The following is a 23,516-nucleotide window of genomic DNA, read 5'->3' on the forward strand; positions in this document are numbered from 1 at the left end:
CACCAGATGACTTGAAGCCAGACGAGAGCAGGACTAGCCCCAGTTGTCTAAAGATGTGACATTATCATGACTAAAAATGAAAGTCATGTTCAGAAAATTGACTTTCTAAGAACTCACTAACAAAGGAATGAAGAAAGGTCAAGAGCCCCACATGACACTTCATAACTGTATTTAAATTATTAAACAAGTGGCAGGCTTTGCTGAGCCTGGAAAAGACACTGCATCGGCTGCAAGTCCCACACACTGCCTGTAACCGCACAACCCACCCTTTCCAGCAGAGCCACCCCAGAGGGCAGCTGCAGCAGCAGCACCCTGGCACTCTCCAAAACAAGCCCTGCTCTCCAAGCAGCCTACATGCAACATGCTGGGGTGAGAACCACCCACAAATTCAAGATATTCCCCTCCTGGAAGTTAATAGCTCCCTCCTGGCTCACCCTGAGGTCTCCCCATCCTGGAGGGATGAATCCCCCTCCACAAGATGAACTGCCCAGGTGGAAGCACCCCTTCTACCCAACAGGCACTCATGGGATAAAAATGAAGCCCACCATCTACCCATAGGGACAAAACTGCCTGATACTTATCTCTTGTTAGGTTTGAGTAGCAATAATGGGGGGTGGGGGGCAAGGGGGCCAAAGTATTCAGAGTCCATGTAATGTGTAAGGCAGTGCTCCTGAAGGAGATGAGGAAAGAGGGGAGAAAGGGGAGACCACAAACCAGCCCTCATCCATGGGGAAGTAAACATGCACCACAGGCATGAATTTGCCCCCCCCCTCAATTTCCTCCCGCATTAAGATAACAGAGAGAAAAGCTAATAATTTCTTCAGCAGCTCTTTGTGGTTCGCATAAACAAAGGTGTGTAGGAGATAAAAACCCAAAATATCACAAACGATAGCAGCATTTCTAGTTAATAGCATCAAACGGATCAAGGAGCGTGGCTACATGGAGATACCATCTCCTTTTCAAGGAACCAAGCACACGTTTCACAGACATCTGGCAGCTGCTTATATGGTAGCTGAGGAGGTCTCAGTAGGAGTCACAGCTGCTATCAAAAGGCTTCAAGCTCTGGGGCATCCAGGCAAGGTGCCAGTTGTTAAAGATGGCACATACGTGCTGGTCAACCTTCATGGGTTGAGCTCTAGACTTGACTGCATGGCAAGAGCTGTAAAAGGTATCACGTACCTCGCTATCAGCTCTGCCTGGGTTTGCAAGTGCAGCATCCACCCATAGGGGCTTGGAGCAGAAACCTGCCCTTTTTAGCTAATGAAGAACCGTGCCTAGAGGTGCTGCTCATAGAGGACTGCACACAGCAGCCTACCAATGATGACAACACAGCAGAGAAGTCTGTGACTTTCTGCATGCCCAGCCCCAAGGTTAAACCCCAAGGCACAGGTTAAAAAGCTTTTTCAAGGCAGGTGTTTTCTTCCCAGACATGTTGCTGGTGGTGCTGTTGACTTTCCTGTTCCAAGTTCATTGGTGATGGACTGGAGGTGTCAGTGTGCACCAGCTGCCAACAACCAAGACAACTGTTCTTAGTACTCACTGGCACTCAGGAATCAGTTAATTTTCAGAGATTCAAACACAAATTGTGCAGATTTTCAGGTACATCACTTCTCTCAACTTCTTCCCGTTCCAGAAATGCTTTATGTTTGCAGCAGAGAAGCTGGCCACCACTCACCCTTCTCCAAACTCAGCCACAGCTTGTATTGCATGGTACCCATCTTTGTCAGCTCTGAGAAGAGCTACTGATGGAGCCTCACTCTGCAATTCACTCACATATGCCCTGCAGGGGACAGAAGAGCTGGCATGGGGTGCATTGGTACATCACTGTTAAGAGGCACAGATCCAAGCTCCTGCTGCATTGCTCTTACAGGGGTGAGAAACGAAGGACAGCCTGGCAGCAATACAGTATTTTTCCATAAGATTGATTCCAAAGATGGGGGCTGAAAGAGAGGTAAGACCAAGCCCACAGAGTCATTCACCAACATCCCCACAGGGAGAAAGAGTGGAAGAGCAGAAGGCTGCACCCTATACAGTTTGATATACCAGGGTGCTTACCTTTACTAATTTGGGGGGGGGGGCGGACACCAACTGTATTTGGCAGTGAATATTTGAAAAAATTAATGCAACCACACCTGAAATAGCTGAAATCTGATTTACCAAAAGACCCCTTGGACAGACCACAGCATTAAGCATGCGACTGCAGGCACATCTGACTGCTTACTCTTAAACAGGACACAGAGATTCTCACTCTCAGCCTGATGGAGGACCAAAATAGCTGGAAGAGCTTTCTGATGGCAGGAGAGAAGTCTTAGATGCAGCCACAGCAGAGAACAGAGAGACTGAGGACTGTAAACAGTCCCCCCGAGTCATGCCTAAAACATGCTGATAACACAGCAGAGAGATTTACACGACGCTGGCTTACGTACCTGCCAAGGGCAAACAAAGGGAACCTCAGATTTCTAGGTGTTTATCTTCTATAGTGTAAAAATCAAAACCAAGACACCAAGAAATAGTTGCTCAATTATTTTACTCCCCTGTAAAATTCTTTACTCTCTGGTCATTAACTACACTGAAGTTGCCTCATTTGCGGGAGGGTATGAAGAGTAACATGAAATTGTTATTTGAAAACAGCAAAAAGATCCACCATAACAGCAGATATGATCATTTGGAGTCTCACACCAGCAATTACTCATTTTAAGCACACAAAAAAAAAAATTAAAAAAAATTGGACAGATTAAAAAAATCCACAAAGTTAATAACATTCAGGTTGTGTCACCAGCAAAACAAATGCCAGGAAATTCAGAGCTAATAGATTTACATGGTAATTAAATCTGCACATCTTCCCAACTTGCTCAGGTTACACAGCTGGAATTGCTGAAGTTCATGCTGAGCAAATCTTATAATCCACTCCATTATGCACACATGCATGCACACACTTCCATTGCAAACACTCAAGTATTTCCAGCCCACAACCAACAAAGAAGAGATGTATTTATTTTTAACTAATCGGGGGGAGTTTTCAAGAACTGTGGCCTTTCCAAGGCCTTTCCTTGTTCTGAAATATTCTTTCACTTAATCCTTAACACCACCCCCATCTCCACCCCCCACCCCCCCACCCCCCCAAGAAAAAAGTATTTTGGATTTAAAAAGAGAATTGAAAACAAAATTAAACTCTACAATAACTAGGACTAAATATGGGTTGAAAAAAAAGAAAAGAAAAAAAAACCCACAAAAACCAGAAGCCCTTGTGCAGTTGAAGCAAGGGTGAGAAACAACCCTGAAGTTCAGTGTCTCTTAAGCCCACTGTCTGCAAGCAGAGAAAAGGATGCCATTGCTCATTCCTAGCCCAAGCCTCTTTGGAGTCATATAAAATAGGAAAAACCTTCTCACATTCTCCTGCCCTTCCCCCAGTGCATAGTTCTTGGATCTAGTCTAACTTTTCAATAGGCTGGGTGCATGTTTTGCTATTTCCCACCCTCTCCCCAAAAGAGCCAAACTCGGAGAGGAGTGAGTCACGGGGGCCAGAGCACCAGAACGGTGAGTCAGCTAGCTGGAAGCTCTTCAACAAGGCTCCCCCCATCTGGGTCCCTGGCTGAGACCTCAAAATACATTATAATTCTGTGTTGCAAGCAAGCGTCTGGATTATGCTCTCAGGTCAGATGCATTCATTCTTTTGTCTCGGCTACTTTCCCCCCCCCCCTTATTTTTTTTGCCTCTTACACCAGGCTTACTGGTATGCACTTCATTTGTCTCGTACATCAGCTCTCAGGCTGCCAGCTTGAGCGGCAGAACCATAGAAAACTGAAACTCTCCATCACTTCTCCCCATGCCCTTCTCTTCACCTGGTGAGCAGCAGGGTCACAATTCTTTACCACCAGTGATTGCAGAGGCTGCAAGACAAGCCTGACTGACAGGTCTGCATTTCACGAGCCTCCAAACCACCAAAAGTATGGGCAAGCCTCTCCCCACCACCTCCAGTTAGCGTGACTCACCCTAGACAGAGAGGGTAGCTCAGCTTCCAAAACTTAGTCATTGGTGTCTCTGATGATTTTTGGCACCCAGGCAAGATACTTAAAGAGAACAGTTATGTTATTAAAAATTATCTAGCGAAGAAAGTAATAGATGCAGTTGTTCGGGTTTTTTTGCCCCAGCTATGCTCCAGGCACACAACACCAGTCATAAATATTTGTTGTGAGATAATACTAATTTGCTGGGTTATGCCCCAGGTACACCTACAGGCTCTTTAGAAGGAACTTGCATTTACCGCAAGTTTTACATCTAACTAGTGTCTTCTGGGTAACTACACAATGTTTAGCCAAAAAATAAGCAGCAAAAGAAAGTTTTCAGACAAGCTGAAACCTTTGTGTACAAATTTTAAAATTCACCAGTGGGCTTTTATGGTCTTGTTTGCTGCCCAACAGCTCAGCAGCAGGGATAACACATTTTGTTGTTGCACAGCTGGTTTAACTTACAGCCACTTTTGAAAGAAAGCAGTTACTCCAGTTTCTTCTCGAGTGCACGCAGATAGATCTTAACATTACAGCAGCGTTTTACAACATTTGGGCGCACTGCACTTGGTTTCATTTATCTTCCCTCGCCATGGAAATGGGAGGGGAGGAAAGCAAAGAAGATTAATCTCAGTCCTCATGTAACAGCATCCCTTGTCAAAGGACACAGATAAGCACTCTGTAAAGGGCACAGCCAGCACAATTCCTGTATTTTAAACAGAATCCACTAGTCTTTTAGAGTCCCATTTTAGAGATCATAGAATATCTCAAGTTGGAAGGGACCCATAAGGTTCATCAAGTCCAACTCCCAGATGACTTTACGGATATAACAGAAAGGAGGAAAGGATAACCAGGCACAGAAGTCTGAAGTCACAGGGGCTGTCCAGCTGGTCTACACAGAGACAAAACCCCCTCTCCACGGATGGCTAGCAGCATGCAATTCAGGGATGGTTACTTCAAACAGAGATGCTGTAACCTGCCTTGCAGGCCAGCGGCAGTTTGCTCATCTGCTCACCCTGCAAGGTCTCATCACAGTTCCCACATGTTAATCAACACCTGAAACTGCCAGCCTCTGCCCATGGGCACAACCTCCCAGAAACAATAACCATCCCAGTGGGCACACTGTGCCAGGATGCCATTAGGAGAGCCCAGCAAAATCGTGATTTCTCATCCAAGTTCCCATTAGTGCAGGGGGCCTCCTGCAGAATGCAGATGCTCTCCAGCTCAGCTGTTTCATGTTTAAAGCGTTCGCAACAGCCTCCCTCCCTCAGGACCAAACCAGTATCTTTCAAAGGAGGATCTTAAATTAGTCTGAGCAGTGTAGGTAGGAAACAACAACTTCTGCTCTGTCAGCAGCGCTCGCTGCACAGTCTGGCTTGCCACTCTTGACTGACAGGACACTTGACATTTAAAATAAAAATCGTTGCTTTCTTCTTCAACAATGTTACTTCTTTAATGGCTGCAAAGTTTAAATGGCAGTGTTCCAGCTTGCAGTAGCGATCGTTCCTTCTTTTTCCTAATGCTGGCTGCAAACCTACACACCAGCCGTCAAAATTCGGCTCTTTAATTAAAGCTGTCTAGTTATTATAAAATAAGTAAGGCTTTACTATCAGTACTGGCAGCTTAAGGAGAGACTGGGCATTTTATTTCACTAAAGAGTTAGTAGGTTTTGTTTTGCAGATTTATTTTTAGTACTGGGGGGGGTTCTGCTGGGTTTTTTGTTTGTTCATTTGTTTTTAAGAGTAGAAGCATGGAAGCTGAGGCTTGAAAATAAAGGACACAAACTTAAGCCCCTAAATGTTTATTTAAGTGCTCTTAATTTCTGAAGAGTCAGACTATCTCTTCAAGTGCCTAAATGAAGACTCCCTGAGTTGATTATGGAAAATATGAATTAGCTTTTATAAATGCTGCCTAGCATTGATAGACGTAATGGTTAAAATTGCAGATGCATGTAAAGTTTTAAAAAGAAAAAACACACCACACATATATAACCCTTTCTTGAACTCAGAGACAGGTGCTTGAGCACAAGAGAAGGCAAAAAAAAAAAAAAATAGAGTGCTTTTGCAAAACAAATGTGAAAAAATCCATAGGTCATATCACCTTAACCAGGAGATTAACTCCTCTGATTCAGAGCTCAAGGATCAGCAGCCTTTGGCTAGCAATGACCTTAGCTGCCATGGATTTTAGACCCTGCCCAGCAGAAACTGCTGCCCCCTCTATCATACAGATATCTACTATCAGGGCAAAAAGAGAAACAACACTGGCAGGACTTTGTGTTCAGTGCTGCTGTTGCCGAGCGTTACACATTAAGTACCACGCACTAAAAAAGTTTGATGTCAAATTCTGTTCCAGCATGTGATCTCAACAGATAGTGGAACAAACGACATTAAAGAACACCATTCCAGTAAATAAGTCCTATACCTTGCTTTCAGTAGAAACATCCTGGGTTTTGATCTGGATCTGACATCTCTCTCATCCTTCCCATAAACTTGCACTAAGCCCAAACACTGTGTATGCATGCAGAGCTGATACTTTGCCAACAGCAGGTATAATCAAAGACTTCTCATCCCAAACTGTCAAAACGTTTCCACCTTGCAACTTTGCAGCACGCTTCATGTCAAACCAGCTACTGCCCCAGAAAGCTAAGGAAGAGCAAAGCAATAATACTTGATGATGACAACATCAGGGAAGAACATTCCTACTTTGTACCTGAAGCTGTGACACTAGAGCTGCTTTGGATGAGCCAGCCCTGCCCAAACCCATTCCACAGCAAAAAGCCTTCAGTTTTGAAGTCGCCTCCAATGGTCCTCCATACCACGAGACGGATACTTCCAAGTTGCCCACGCTGCACTTGTACAGCCTTAACTCTGCCAAAATTCACACAAGAACCCACAGAAATCATTCTGGCACCTCATTTTGTATGGTCCAGTACCTCCATCAGCACTGGTACTTTGGCACCTTCCCTCTGAGGAAGGAGGCATTTCATTTTATGTCACCACAAGAGTGGTGGGGGTCACTTGGTTTTTACTCTTGTCAAAGGCAGACCAGTTTGTTTTGAAGCTCTGCTGAAGGCTGTAGAGAGAAAGGAAACAAGACAGGATGTGAACAAGATCAAATAAATATATACTCAAAAGTATGTGTAGCATTCGTCTAGACAAATTATTTTAAGATACCCCATACTTGAGAGCCAGTATTCCAATTTCCTGTGACAAGTCTTTTGTCAGTGTGCCAGAAAACATTACTTCAGTCAACTTTATAAAAAAAAAATAAAATAGGAGTGGTACTGGATTAAGGTCTGGGACCTAAAATAGCAGTAGATGGAAACATCTGTATCCTAAGACCAGGTCTTAAACAAAAACAAAAAACAAAGTTGTGTGCTTACTTCTTCTCTATGCTTCTTTCCAGAAATGCAGGGACTAGTGGAACAGCTTATTTAGTAACATGTGTGCTGGCTCTCTCCCCTTACGAGTCCTCATAATACGGGGGAGACTTTCAAACTGGCACTGCCTTCATTTACCTGTGAACAGGCACTTCAGCTTCTGTCGTCTCCCCCATTGAGAGCACCCCCTTCCTTCATCTGTACCTTCCATTTCCAGACCTTTGCTCCCAAGCATGTAAAAGAGAGGCCTAAGCTACTCATCACCTTGCAGGACGTAAAGAAGATCAGCAGAATCGGGAAGGAAGCCACAAGCTGCAGGCGAAGACACTGGAGGAGCAGACCCAGAAGAGTAAGGGTGCAGAGGAAAAGCAACAGGAGGAGGAAAGTCATAGTGCTTTGGAAGGGATAAAATAAACCTGTGACAGATAAACAGCATAGGAAGGTTGTGCAAGAACTTCCTCTGTCCCCAGTTGCACACTTTTGCCAAGTGTCACTGACTTTTGTGCCTTGTCATTTAAAACTGCCCATCCTAAAGTGGTCATTCTCGCGACTCCATAGCTATGGACTTACCCTCGTTTATTCTTCCCCACCCAAAAGGCAGGTTCAGGAAGGAAAGGAGACTCAGTAGGGGCCAGCACTAGACTCCTGCATCCCCGAGTCAGCAAGAGAGAGGCACACCGCTGCAGGAACGGTGCCAGCGTGCCATCGCACAGCGCAGCCCTACCCTTCTCCTGCAACAAACATATCCCCCAGCCCATGCCCTGCAGTCCTAAAGAGATGGTCAAGCTCTTCAAGCTGCCCCCATAAAACAGAGGATCAAGGGAACCCAAGAGAAGGTCTTTAACCAAGAAAGCATCAATGTTGATTGTAAATCATTTATGAACATTTCAGCACGTGCCTAAAAACCAAAAATGAAACCCCTGCCATCTCACCACAGCAGGTGAAGAGAAGGCCACACTGGCAAACAACCCTGCTTACATAACCCCACTTGAGTTACGGCCAAGACACAGAATAAAAAATATGGAAATAAAAGCAGAAGTGAGATGTAAAGCTCTTCCCCCCGGTATTACATATTTGGGCTACTGGAATAAAGGAAAAATTGTTGAGAAATAACATAAATCAGAACCTAGAAAACAAGAAAGAATTAATAGAAAATACAATTCAGAGGAAAAAAAAGATTGCTTCTGAGTTTCTCAGGTCCCAGAAGAATGTTAATTACAGATCAGGCCATTGCTTGGCTGCAGTTACTGGGGGGGAGGGAGGAAGATCAAAATGTTTAATTGAATATTCCTGGGAGGGGGTGGTTCTGAATTACTTGCTCTTTACATGAGAACAGATGATACAGCCATCCCACAGGATGGTAATGAAATGATTTTCATCCCAACAATAATGGAAGAGAATCTAAAACCAACAGCTACTCAAAGCTGGACATTTTAATTAGCAGACTTAGAAAACCTCCATCTGAAAAGTCTAAACAGAGAGTCTAAGGAGCTCTTGAAACTATTTTCCATAGGAGACAATACTAATGGACTGTAAAAAATAGCATGAAAATATTTAGGTGTAAACAAGGCAACCAAAGTAACAGCAAGTTAACCTACCTACTGTTCATTCCTAAGGGAAGAGATGGAGAAGGGAAGAGAGTAGTTAAGAGTCCAAGAATAAAAGGAAGAGAAATCTATTTGATGCTTATAATTCCACAATAACTGATAAACTAGGTTCCCAAATTTTATCTCTTTTTGTAATAATATTACAAGATTAATACACCTTGTCTCTCGTAAGACAGCTGACTTGGTGCTGTACAAAACGAAGCTGGTGATATGAAGTCAACAGGCCACACATTCAGTGTGATAAAGAAATAAGAAATCTCCAGATGCAAAACGCAAATCAGCTTGTTGCACCACAGGTTTTCAGTGGGTTCCCACAGGGAACAGTTCTTGGCCCCAGACTCTAATATGGAATCAATGATATGAGAGGAAAAGTCACTACTGCTGAAGTTTGCAGATAATACAGCATCAGCAGGGGCAGCAAGTAATAAAAAGGTCCGGTCACAAAACCAAAACACAGAGTACTTGGTAAGCAGCCATAAACAAGTGACATGTTTTAAATAGAGTTGAAGGTTAAAAAAAAAAAAAAAAAAATCTTATTGCTGCAAACAAAAGGCCACAGGTCATGCTCAGGTGACCGACAATCAGAAGCGGAGATCTCAAGGACTTGGGACCCTGGGAGAAATATGCCTGAAGGAGCATCTGTGGGACAGGTACCACAAGCGCTGGGTGCACAAAGGAAGTCCTGGGGAGGAATTACTGCAGATGCATGCTCATGCTCTGAATGCAAGAGACCCCTTGCTACACCCCAGGTCAAGCCCCTCAGCCAGAGCATCGAGGTGTCATGCAGTCCCAGGAGCAGATGAGTGCTGGGGACCCTCACATGGCCATCCTGTACTTTGAGGCCAGTGCTGGGCTTACACAGCCAAAGAATAGCAGGGAGGTAATGGTATTGCAGAAATTTTGCCTTTTTCATTTATTTCAGGGTTGGGGTTTTTTGTTTGTATTTGTTTCTTAAATTGAGCTTTCATATTTAAAAGAAGTTGCCCTGTAAAGCTCAACCCACAGCTACAGCTTTGTACTACAGCCTCATGCCAATCGCACAACCTGCTGCACAAGTCTGTGTCCCCTGCACAACCCAGAGTACATGGGTTTGAGGACTTCAGAAAACAGAGGGGTGTGAAGCAGGAATTCATTTTCTCCATGCTCATGGTGGATGCAGCTGCTACTGGCCACAGCCAGGTTCCAATGCTAGACTGCCAAATTCCAAAAAAAGGGTGTTGAACAACTGGAGAAAGTTCAGAGAATCACAAGAATCACTGTGGAGCTGGAAATCCTGCCTCAAAAATAAAAGCAAATAACAAAAGAAGAAACCAATATATTCAGCTTGTCAAAGAGGAAATGAATGCAGAACATGGACTTTTTTAAGTACCAAAACAGGGAATAAGACTTAGAGAATGGCTCTAGCAGCTTGCAGCTAAGTTTACAAGCTGAAGCCAGATCCATTCATCGTGGTTATAAAGGGTCACTATTAAAAAAAGGGAGAACAATCAATCCTGAAGGAACAGTGTGAATTCTTCAACTCAAGCCATTTTTAATTGAAGACTAGAGGTTTCCCTACAAAGATATGCAGGAATTCAAACAGGAAACAATCTGGTGAAGTTTTATAGCCCACGATTTACATAAGGTTAAACTAATTAATCATAATTGTTTCCTTTGGCCTTCTTGCAGCAAAACAAGCCTGTTTACTAGAGCAGCAGCATGTTCTGGAGAACCCAATACAAACCCAGAGTTGGGAAACCTGCTGATGCTGCTCTGCATTCCTATATTCCAGGTAACTCGATATCCTTATCAGGAACGCAGCCGGTGAACACAGTTCAAGAATCTAGGTTTAAGACCAAAGGTTGTTCACGTTAGACACAACCCACCTGCTCAAAAGCAAGCTCCAAACACAGCGCTCAATAAACTTGAAGTGGCCGGCACATCCTGCAGCACTAGCCCACTGAAAGCCTTTTCCTTTCGTTTATTTTTAAGGCTGGGTTCTCGAGCACTACTGCGCCAGTGAGTCAGCTTTCCTCCCCACGCCCAAGCTGGGCTGGTGAGGGCTGCGGACTCCCCAGCACTGGCTGGGAGAGGGAGCCTCTACTGCTTGCCATCACCCCAAGAGCTGCACTTCAATGGAGAGCTGGGAGAGGGTCACAGAGGAGAAATTTGGCAGCCTTGCATTGGACTTCAGGGTTTCTCAATCAAAGAGATTGAAAACACAAACACTCAGCAACACCCACGCATGCAAACTATACCCTATCCTTTTGATACTGATCTGTTCCTCAGGAACAGAGGGGCAGCTGCAGTCATGCCAAGGCACAAACAAACGCCTGCAACAAACTGCAAGGACTCACAAGCACACAGGGTCGTGATCATTTTCAGAGTCCACGTTTAATTTCCAAACAAACCACATCCGGTAGATGGCTGATGTCAGTGGTGATGGAAGATTCCCCACGAGCTCAGGCAAGGGGAATGCCAGGGCGCATGGTGGAATTAAAAGGGAGCTTCCATGTGGAGGGACTGACTTCAAAAGAAGTCATTCAGCAGTTGCTCATTTCCAAATCTCTTTTACAAGGTCTCCTAGTTAGCAAAGCTGCACATGTCTGGGCATCTCCTCCATGGCCTATCGTCCTTTCCAAGCTTGCAGCAGCAGAAGGCTGCCCATAGCAGAGACAGCAGAGGCGAGTGACTTTATTCTTGCTTTAAGCCTGAGAAAAAGCACAAACACAAGCATGTAACATGCAATCCCATTCAAATACATAGAGAGAACAAGGTAACTTGGGACTTTTATTTTATGTTAGAAAAAAGCCCCTTGTGTTTTTTAGTTTGATAAACATTAAAAGCAAACAGCTGACAGAAAGGAAGGAGAGGGAGCATTTAAAGGAAAGGAGGAGTTTCATCCTGTTTTAAAGATTAATTACAAGATTAATCCCACCAGGCAACGCGAGTTCCTGGCACTAAAGCAGAAGGGCGCTCTAGGCAATGCCTCCAGCCAGCACATACACACGCACCCCTGCGCAGCATCTTCCCAGTCCATATCCCTCAAATGCTAATGCACAAAGCTGCTTTCCCTTGCAGCACTGCAATGTAATTAATTGGATATATTGAGCGAGTGCGCTGTGCGGTGTGGAAGACGACTCTCCCGAGACTGCCAAAAAAGCCTGCCAGCGTCCCGGGGATAGAGACAGGCGGAGGGAAGTTTCAGACATTGCATAAGCACAGGCACACGTAATCACTCATTCGCGCTATTCCGGCCAACGCTAACTCAGACCCCTGCGAGCCGCAGCCAAGATCTACTCAAGCTATTCAGAGGCGACCGGGTGCCCGGTGAGCAGGCGGAGAAGGGAGGGAGAGGCCCAGCCGGGTGTGTGTGTGGGGAAGGACATGGGGCCTCCTCACAGACGCCTGTCCCAGCACCTAGCTAGCGCGAGCCCTGGGCCTCCAGAGGCCCCTCGGCTCCTGCTTGTGTAACCGTGACCCCAGAGATTAAAAGAAAGAAAAAAAAAAAAAAAAAGTGTTTTTTCCAGGCTCTGTCAACATTGCTGTAAGGAAAGAAATACAGCCTTGTGGTTAGAGGGCCAGGCAGAAGCCGAACATGCCGTGTGCTGTCCCACACCGCCTGAGCGGGCCGGGGCCTCTCGCCACCTGGCGCGAAGGTGCCCTTTGCCTCTTCATTCCACATGTCCAAGGGCAATAACAAAGCGATACTCTCCTGTCACGAGGGATTTCAAGGATAACAGCATGGAAGATTGCATCACATTCAATGCCAAGATTATCGGGATCATAAAAAAGCCAAAGAGGGAGCCCCTCACGGCCGGGCTCGGTGCTGGACGCTGTGCCGAGGCCTGGAGGGAGGGACCCACACAGCTCCTTCAGGCTTTGAGGGCTATCAGAGGTAAAGAGCAAGCTCAGGAGCTCAGAAAGCATAATCTGCATTCAAATGTCAGGTTTTGTGATTTCTTCCGTACAGCCTGGAAGCCATCTGTGGTGTGTGGCCACGCGAAACCCTGGCTGCTGAGCACCAAGCCAGTACAGCCCCCGCATTACGCAGCTCAAGCGGAGAGCACCTGAGCGGGGGGGGAAACACTCTCCCAGAGCTAAATGAGTCTGTTCAGCTCTAAGGAAACACAGGTACATAGCCAGAAAAATAATCGGGGGAAACCTTGTACTGCTTATCAGCAATGAATAACTCCAGAGCTAGTTAAGGCTATATATACACAGAGATATATACGTGTCTGTGTGTGCATGCTTGTGTGTGTGTCTGTGTGTATTAAATATAGCTCAGTTTTTTTAATACGGCACCATCGGCCGCGGAACAGTTCGGATGAGCATCTGCTACAGACCATCTGGACCAGGAGGGAGGGAGAGCGAAACGCTATGGGACTCTTGAGGAATTTGAAACTTGCAGCGGATTTTACACAGAAAACTGTTGCCTAAAGTACACCGACAAATGTGTGATATCAGGAAGGTCCTTTAGCTAAAAGAAGAAAAAGAAGAAAGAGAAGTGATCCTGAAACTGCTGCTTCCTGCGGGGGTCGGAGTTGGCTACAGGCAACAGTACTGACCTCATGCCACTGAAATACAGCATCATTAAAAGAAACAAACCCAAGTTCTCAGGACATGCATCAGTATGGGAGAAGATCTACCATTGGATTGGTGTTGCCCCAATGAACTGAAAGTGGAACCTGACTTTCAGTGGGTTACCATGGAGTATCTTAAGCTTCCATCAAAAAAACAAAAGCTCATAAAAGCCACAGCGAGTTTTTATTCATTGAATTAACATACAAGAATAAATGGTTCATGTGTAAAGCACTCAGACATCTGTCTAAGATGGCTTTATATTCATAATGTATATGCACACATGGAGATATTATCAGTATTCTTCACCAAAGACTACAGCAAAATTCTATGAACTAGAAGATTTTCTAAATCAAGGTTCACAACGACCACATCTTATACAGAACCAATACAAACACTCAGCCATGCCAAAACTAAAATCAACAGTTTTTCAGAATTGCTGAGCACCCTCTCCTCTATTATTTTTTTTCCTGGTTGCAAGATCTACAAAAGGTAACAAAGGAAACTACAAAACAGGAAGTGAGTTTGCAGAGTCTGCAAACTTCCCTAGAAAATTGTTAGGTGTGCAAAAAAGACAAGGGATTGAAAATCACTGCTCTGATTCTACCGACAAGTTGTAGTTCCAGATGGCTCAGGAAGATCTGGTCTTCAGCAAGAGTCAAAATGAGCATGGCTGGCACTAATGCCAAATGGGAACTCAGCATTTCTGGGATTTCCATAAGCTGAATTGTACCTGTCCTGTACCGGTAGCAAGTTGCTAGCACGCACACACTAGGAACTCAAGCATAGGACAGACAATATGGAGAAATAACAACTCTTCTTTTGGAAAAAACAGCTGTCCTTTTTTTCCCCACTACCAGTCATCTTTATTTTTCCAATGCTGCAATAAAAAAATATCTAATAACACTTCAAAAGGTCCAGTAGGATAGCATTTTGTAAAAGGAGCCCACTAGACTGTTTTACAGAAGGACCCAATAGCTCTGTTCCATGAAAGGATCCAGTTACACAAGCCTCCAGTCAGCACTTTATGGGGACAGCCAGCCACACTCAGGAAAAGCCTGCAAACAGATCAAGATAATAGAAATTTAAATGGACCATCCAGCTTTCTGTATAACCACCGTATGTGGTATTTTATCAGTTGCCAGGCAAGTGGGAGAGGGGGGAAGGAGTAGAAGAGATCATCAGTCTCCCCATCCTGTATACATTGCTCCAATCTCTGGCTCATGTAGCAGCAGTTAAAACTATTCCCCTTTTGACAGGATTTGTTAAGCCAGTCAGGAAAGGTCAGGACAGAACATGGAAACAGATTTAGACCAGATGCCCATGCTAATAGTAATTCAAACCGTATATTCCCCCCACCTGAAATGAAAATACTAAATAAAAGCACTGACAATCTAATACGCTTTTAAAGTTTTAGTGCTCTAGCCATTTTTATTTAAGCACATGATTTGTCTGATCCTGATGCAAATCCATTTTTAAAAGTTCAAGGAGCAAATAGAGATACATGTTGAGAAGCAGCCTTTTTTGATGTGTAGAAACTTGTATTCATGGCTTTTTTGCTGGTCAGATAGAGGCCATACACACAGAGCTGTAACTGCAGGAATAAAAGCTTGATAGGACTTTTCATCATTGTAAATAAAGCTCCCTATTATTAGACCACACTGCTACCATACACCTCCAAGAGGGGCAACCAGAGCAATAATAAGCAAATTGGCTATAGACCCAGCCAAACAGTGTGAAATCTCTCATTGTTAAGGGATGCCCAAACGCATATTCAGATGCTCTCCTGGTACAGTCTGAAGTTGTTTTCCCTGTTCAGGGAAGAAATCAAGTCGCTAAGGAGGACTACAGAGAGGTTCCCTGCCAGGACTTATGAGAACCACAGCAGTGACCTGCTAAAGCCTTCAGTGATGAGACAGGCAGAAAAGAGGCACAAAGACACAACTGGGGAACAGGAGGGGAATGTACATAGCTCCTTATCTTGCTTTTCAACACTTAAATTCCCACGGCAATGACTCTTTTCTTATCCCAAAAACAAGAGGACACTTGTGTAACCAATGCGGGAACAGCCACAGGCAAGCCTCCTCTGCTGATATACCCAAGCTTCGCCCTTGGCAAAATAACCTGTAGCAGCAAAAAGGTCACACGGCCATTCACCTCGTTCAGCCTCTGCCGATGGTGGCACAAGAGCACGTTGCCTGTGATGGGAAGAGCCCTGGAGATGTTCAGGAAAGGGACAACATTTTGCCAAGAGCCATCCAGAGCACCCCAGGTGCTTTTTGCTTAAGATACTGATCTAGCCCTGGGATACCCACACCCTTCCGTCACTGCCCGAAAACTCAGACAAACAAGTTCTGGAAAAAATATCCTGAAAAACAGCCCTGGTTTAAGACGACATTGCCCTCTGGCTCCCTGCAAGACTATTGCTCTCTCACGATGGGAAGAGTAGGCCTTAGGCCTTCACCCCAGCCATTTCTGTTCAGAGGAGGGGACAAGGTGCCCAACTCGCCATCCTCAGCAGTGTAAGCTAAAAGACCGGTGCATAAGGCCTGGGCACCTCTTCCCATGGCAGCCACCAGCAGAGACACAAGACAGACAACTGCAGGCAGCAGCACGGGAAAGCAATGCTGTGCCACAGCTCCCCCATCACATCTGTCACTGGGCACGCTTTAAAACACGTATTTTAAATTAAAAAATTCTCAATGCCCAAACGATACAGTTGTTCACCTTTCCTCAACCATTAGAGCAACACCAAAAGCTGTTCTGCTTAGCCATTTATTTTAATAAATTAAGTAAATACAGCTTCTCTCATACCCAACACCACTTGGAAGAACCTGCGTTTTGGAAACCAGCAAAGAACGACTAAATATGTGCCCAGAGCTGCTTCAGCCCTAAGCACAGACACAGAGTTGTTGTCCTCAGAAAGAGGCAAGAGTATCACTACAATTCACCCCCGCCAAGTCCCAGCCCTGCTCTCACACTTTATGTTTAACTGCTGGCAACCAACATGTTAAATCCCTCCTGGATTTACATCATCCCTTTGGTAGAATAAAACCATATGGATTCAACGGGTTTTGGTTAAAAGTTACACACGCATGCAAGGCTCAATGGTCCCAGGGTCTCAAAAGACTGACTGTCGGCAGCGCTGACCCCTCCGCCTTCCCCACCAACCCAAAAAGAAACACAGAGACATTTGTTGTAAATTGCTCCACCACAGGCGCACAGAGCAGGAACTGTGCAGACAGGGTGTAAAGCAGAGGTGGGCTCCCCACCGGAGGGGAGCTGTGCTTGGTTTTCCTTTCAGACTGATTTCTGAGGCTCTTTCTTCCTTCAGCGCAGCCTGTCAAAGGCATATAAACAGAGAAAGTGAGACATTCTGAGCAGAGGCAGGACCTTGGAAACCCCATTGCCCTGTGGAGAAAGAGCAACAACCCCAGCTTCCCCCCATCTGTTAACAGCTCCCCGGCAGAGCCCCTGCCCAGAGAGGGGGCTGGCAGGGGTCCAGCCCACCCGGATACTGCGCCGGGAGCCTGCAGCTGCAGGAATGTCTGGGACCGGGCGCACACAGCTTTTTTTAATTGCATGCTTCTGCTTTCACCATGTCAGTCTGTCCTGGTTGGGTATTTTTGGGGGTTGGTTTCTTTTTTTGTAGTCTTTTTTCTTTCCTGCGTTCAGCTTTTAAGTGGACGGGCGAGAGGAGGGGCAAGGGGAGCAATTATAAGGCAGGCTATTGCGATGGCATGCTCCCCTGCCTATTCTTAGGCTTTGATGGGACACCCTCCAGACTGCATGACCACAGTCTTATCTTACCCTCATTTTTGTCTAACAGTTGGGTTTTTTCAAACTGAGAAGTCAGTTTTCTCTGTCGATGGCGGTGGAGAAAGTAGGGCTCTCAGACGACACAAACCAGTGCGAACAAAACTGAAGGAACACATTTCAGAAAACCCCGACATGCCTGAAAAACCAGCATGTGGGGAGGACTGTTATAACAATATCAAGCTATGAAACATTCTTTGGCAACTTATCTTTCACAGCTCAAGAGGCTAAATGCTGCCCATATGCAATGGATGAGAGCACATCTTGAAAACCGAGCAAGTCCTGGCAAAGTCACATGCAAACTACTCGGATACGCTAGCTCTATCATTAGAACTCAGACTGAGCGCAACAAAGAGGCACGTTCTAACTGCAATTCTGAGTTTGAAGCCATCACACCAGATTGCATGTTTATTGAAATCCTTTTGCATTTGAAATCTCTAACACCCTGACCTTACGTCCTAACTGTTTCACCAAAAGGTGTCATTCAGCTGTCTCAGCCTCTTTTCAGCATCCCATGGCATCAGTACTCCACACGAAGGAGCACTGCCAAGAAAATCCTAGTGTTGCTGTGTCACTAGGAATTTTGAAACAAAAAATGTTTAACAAGCATAACCTGCAGACCTGTGCCTTTCTGCCAGAAACTGTGTTGGATTATTATTCATCTTCAACAGAAGTCATCATCTTTCCCAGAGGTCACCGTTCCCTCAGAGAGGCTGGCTTAACTCCAAATCTGCTGCTCCAACCCAGTTCCATCACGATGGATTTGAGGTCCACTGTTCAAGCTAACACAGACCACCTTGGCAGAGCAGTACGAGGGAGCTACTCCAGGTTCAGTTACGCTAGCAGATCTAAAGGGGCCAGCCAGGGGCCTAGCCTTCTCAGCAGAGCACACCAAACCAGAGCTAAAGTCACTTGTTAATTTCTTGCTTTCTCTCCCAAGGGTGATTCCTGCCTTATTTCTGACCTGCCTGGCCGATCAGGACAAACTCATATGAGAGGTCAACTAGGTTCCATAACATTATAAGAGTTGCTTATCAGCAGTCCAAGCATCGAGCCTTGCACAATTCAAGCTCTCTCAGGAAAGATGGGATTTTTTTTCTACCCACCTCTCAAAACTGCACGGCTTACAGTGGCAGCCTGCTTCACAGAGAATTTCTTCTTGGACTGTGCTGCATCCAAGGTCTGCCTTTTAGCTGTAGCACTCCCCCAAAGCTTGATCCCTCCAGCAAACCTTCATTACAAAGTCAGCAAATCCAGAAGATGCCAAAGAGGTTGCTTCATGGGAAGTGGCGCAAACACCAACAATGGGGTAAAATCTAGTCAAATCCTGCGTGGCTTGTTCTCCTTGAGAGCAGATGCTCAGCCATATCTGCTTACAAACCCACCACCCACACAAGCACTGCCTCTGCACCAATGGTGCTACCAGATGAGACCAGCTTCCGTGCACAGGGCTGCCTCTGTCTGCTCAGGCTTTGGCTCCCACCAAGGCAAACCAATTAGTGGACATTCTTAACAGGAGTATCATTTGAGCAAAAGGAGTTTTCCTCTAAAAGCAGAAGTCAGATCAGCGGATGGGAAGACCTTTACAGATGTCCTTGCAGCTGCTGTCCCCTACAAATAGCACTACCTTGCGCAAAGCACTGCTCCCTCTACAGGTATTATGAATGACATAATTTGTGATTTAATTGCAACAATTAGCCCACTGTGGCTGAGGTCAGGTCCACAGAACTTCACTGACATGAAAAATGCACTTCCATTAAGAAAATAGAAAATAAGACCCATATTCTTGCAGCACATCATTTTCACCAGTATGGGCGACTCTTCATTTTCTGTAATTATTCCATAAAACACAACACTGAGGCATGTTAGTATTTGTTTTCCAGATAAGGCAATGCAAGATGTGACATCCTCAAAATAGAGCAGCGTTTGGCATTGGAAATGGAGCAAGAACTTAAGTATTCCTGTACTGGGATATGTAAATCTACCTATCCATATGCGTAAGGCTGGAACACAGATGCTTTGTCTTCAGTCCCAGGAAGAAAAAAAACTAGTATAAAGAGTAGACAACTTTAAAGGTTCCCCACAGTGAATAAATTCTTCTTACATTCATGGCCTGAGCAATTTGAGCTCTGTCAAAGACTTCACAAAATTTCTTTGTGTGAAGATGCACTTTAAAGAACAATTCCACTGAACTGTCATCCCATGATCAAATGAGGAAAAAACACAGATTGACTTGGACATCTTATCTGAGTTTGCATTGCATACTTGTAACATCTCCAGGGTGAACAGCTCTTCCTTAGAGGAGACTGTGTGGTTTCCTATCCTTATGAGCTCATGGATCAGCCTGAAATGTCTCAGGCTACGGTGCATCCTGATGAGGACGTACTGTCTCTTATGTTGCAACAACAAAATTTAACCGCCTAGTAGGATTTTGCAGGCTACTTACCACAACCCTGAAATCCCTGATGGGTGGAGCTGTCAGAACTACCATAAATCAGCAGAATCAGTCCTGCAGGCTCTATTTACAAGACTGCCACTGCAAGCCTTGGGAGAGCACCAGCAATGCTGCTTCCTCCAAAGCGTGTGCACCTGTGTGTGTTGGGGGATGCACACACATGACTATCCAGGCCTTCCTACTGAAGGGAACATCTGCTTCTGGCATATGATGTTCCTAAATGCCATCAAAAAAGACAACACTAGGTGGCAAAGTACTTTATGATCGTTTATGATCACCATGGGCAGCCTCAAACTGAAGTACCTACTTATCTCCAGACTATTTGCCATCCATCAGACACAAAGTACCCAACTTGTTTCTTACTAGAGAAACAATCCAGACACACTGAAGCAATTGGAAAAGAAAATTCAGCTGAGGTTCTTTTGGTAAGCCGCCTGACCAGTGCAGTGTTTTTTTCTGGTCTTCCATATATAGTTGTGACAACTACAGTAAAATATTCGCTCGGCCACCCTCCCGTAGCCAGCCGAATCTGTAACCACCCACTCACACTACAGATGTATTCCAAAGTTACAAATCTGTCCCTCCCTATTTACACAGCATGACAAGCTGGGATGCCACTGCTGCAGCAGCGTTAGTGCTCCAGCCCTCTCACAAGATACCAAATCTGTGTCTCCTGAGCAAGGGAGTACCTATGCAATGCCTAACGAATAGCACAAGCGACTTGGATGGCATCTTAGGTTCAGCAGCAGTGTACTTCCTACATTGTTCAAGCTTACTGTAGAATCAGAGCTGGCTGGCAACAACCAAAAACTCGTAACAGAAATGATTTTATTTTAATAGTTAAGTCACATTTTAAGCACCGCATATACAGGGGTAGATTGCAAAATATTTCATGCTTCCATGTTTTCTTCTTCACATATGCTTCCATCTAGCAAAATCCCACAATATTAATGAGCAAGATCTTCACCTTCCCTTATTGCTATGCATAACTATAACTAAGCAAAAGATGCACCTTCCACTTACAGCTTCCAAAATTTCTTAAAGTTACCTAAACTACACTATTTAAATATTATTTTGCTAACGTGCAAAGTGCAATATTCTGATATATTCTGCTTTGGGCAGTAGACTCCCACCCTTTCCCCAAATTACAGAAACTGTCTCCAAAATACGGCACACCTCCAACAAAAACAACACACCAGTGGACAGATCAAGGTTTCTTGCCAAGGCTGAGTGCACTCCTTCCCCTGGTGAAGAGGGAATCAATTTGGATCGTCTGAGGTTTGCATCACTTTCTGGTAAAGGCACATTTTATCTTCTTTTTTTCTTCCTTTAATCCTCCTTAACACTATAAGCCCAGCCAGAATCTCAACCAAAGCAAGTGGCTGAGCCAGCTTGCACTACACTATCAGTCAGCCTTTGACCAAAGCAACGCAGACTTCCTAAAGGCACCTACAACCAGCAGGCCCAGTTTTCCAAAGTGGCATTGATACACACAACTGCATGATGTCTGCCAGAGAAAGATATAAGAAAGCACAATTTGTAGATAAAGATTCTGCTACTAAATTGCAGGTTTATCATGCGTATACTAGAAATATGGAGTAAGAAGAATCCAGCCTCATTTACTGATAACGCCTGTTTTAAATGAGATTGCAGCCAGTTTCTACTGTCTTAAACTTTCCTGGTCAGTCCAACTAGTCTTTATTAAAGTTTTAAGCTATGAGTCCTCCTTGCTATTTTTCCCCCCCAAAATTCCATCACTGACTGTTGTCCAGTCCTTGCCCTTGCCCTGTCCCTCAGTCTGAAACCCCTGAAGAGCTCTCCAAACCTTAATTCTTAAAGGGAGGAGGTTCTCCTACTTAAACTTAGCCAGCAGCAGCTGGCAGGCCTGGGTCAGATACATGAAAATTTAACAACATAAGCTCCACAAGACAACCACTATCTACCAGCAAGGTGGGGAGCAGAAGTGACACCCCTCTGCAGTAGTCTTGAGCATCCTCCTGCATTGCACGGTTTCTAGGTATCATGGTTTAATCCCAGTCAGCGACAAAGCACCACACAGCTGCTCGCTCGCTCCCCACCCCTACTCAGTGGGATAAGGGAGAGAATCGGGGAAAAAAAAGTAAAACTCATGGGTTGAGATAAAGACAGTTTAACAGGACAAAAAATAAGAAAATAATAATGATAATGAAATTACAATAATAATAGAATTAGAATATACAAAACAAGTGATGCACAATGCAATTGCTCTCCACTCGGCAATCGATGCTCAGTTAGTTCCTGAGCAGCGATTCTGCCCCCTTCCCCTCTGGGCCAACTCCCCCCAGTTTATATACTGGGCATGACGTCTCATGGTATGGAATATCAGTTTGGGTCAGCTGTCCTGGCTGTGTCCCCTCCCAACTTCTTGTGCCCCTCCAGCCTTCTTGCTGGCTGGGCATGAGAAGCTGAGAAATCCTTGACTTGGTATAAACACTACTTAGCAACAACTGAAAACATCAGTGTGTTATCAACATTGTTCCTGTACTAAAATCCAAAACATAACACTATACCATCTACTAGAAAGAAAATTAACTCTACCCCAGCCGAAACCAGGACACTAGGGCAGGAATTGGCTGAAACAGCACACATTTGTCAGTTGCTCTTCTATTTCCTTCTGCCTTTCCCTGGACTCCCTCAACAAACCCTACAGCTATATCCTTTCCAAATAAAATACTAGAAGCCCTTTTTACTCTCCAGAGTTGTTACACTCGTGCCCTTTCATATGAGCCTGTCCACCAGTTCAAGAGACTGTACACTAGACAATAGTGGAAAAAAGACCTAAATGAGGCAGAGCTGCTCCTCACATAAAAATATAAACAACAACATTTTATAACCTTGTTTTCCCTCACTGTCAGAGAAGGATGGAAAAACTCTCTCCTTTCTCCTCCCCCCCCCCCCCTTTTTTTTTTTTTTGTTTTTAAATGAATACCATCAGGACAGAAAGGTTATTTGCTAAAAAGACGACTGAGAAGTTAACACTGATCTTGAGCATTTATACTGTCTGTCAGTACACTGCCCATAAGGTCGTAGTATAGAGGCCCTACCGTTCATTCCCTAAGCAGGGAACATCCCTGTTTGGCTTGGCTCAGCCTCCTGAAGCACTGCGTCACTAACTGGAAACAGGCGGGTTTGCACAGAGCTTCCAAGAAAAGGCTCAGAGGAGTAATGCAACACGGGCACCCCCCCTCAAACCAAGCCAGGGAGAAACAGGGAACGCTCAAGGAATCAGGTCTTTGCTGGGTCTCCAGCTAAACTGACTTGCAGCATGTCCTGGGAAAAGTGATATAGTTTTGTCTGTATGTGTACTTAGGTGTGTTTGTACATTGCAAATGGGACTACTGAGAGCCACTGCCAGGAGCCTGAAAGTGCTGGTTACATTAATCATGCCCTTGTACTTTACAGGAATCCTTGACAATCTGTTTAGAGACAAGAAAATGATGATGGCTTCCTCCTCCCTGTTGCTATGAGACACTGCACCAAGTTATATGTAACCTCAGGGCTATTTCTACACCAGGCATCTCTCCCCTCCAAGGTCCTGAGGAAGACAGCAGCATCTGTATGGGTACAACCTGTCATGGGGAAAACCCATTCCAGTGTGAGATGTTTCAAATATCTCTGCTTAATGCAAGAGGTCTGAAGCAAAGCATTGCACA

The sequence above is a fragment of the Haliaeetus leucocephalus genome, unplaced genomic scaffold (genome assembly GCF_000737465.1).
Source record: "Haliaeetus leucocephalus isolate CR32 unplaced genomic scaffold, Haliaeetus_leucocephalus-4.0 Scaffold206, whole genome shotgun sequence".
NCBI lineage: Eukaryota > Metazoa > Chordata > Aves > Accipitriformes > Accipitridae > Haliaeetus > Haliaeetus leucocephalus.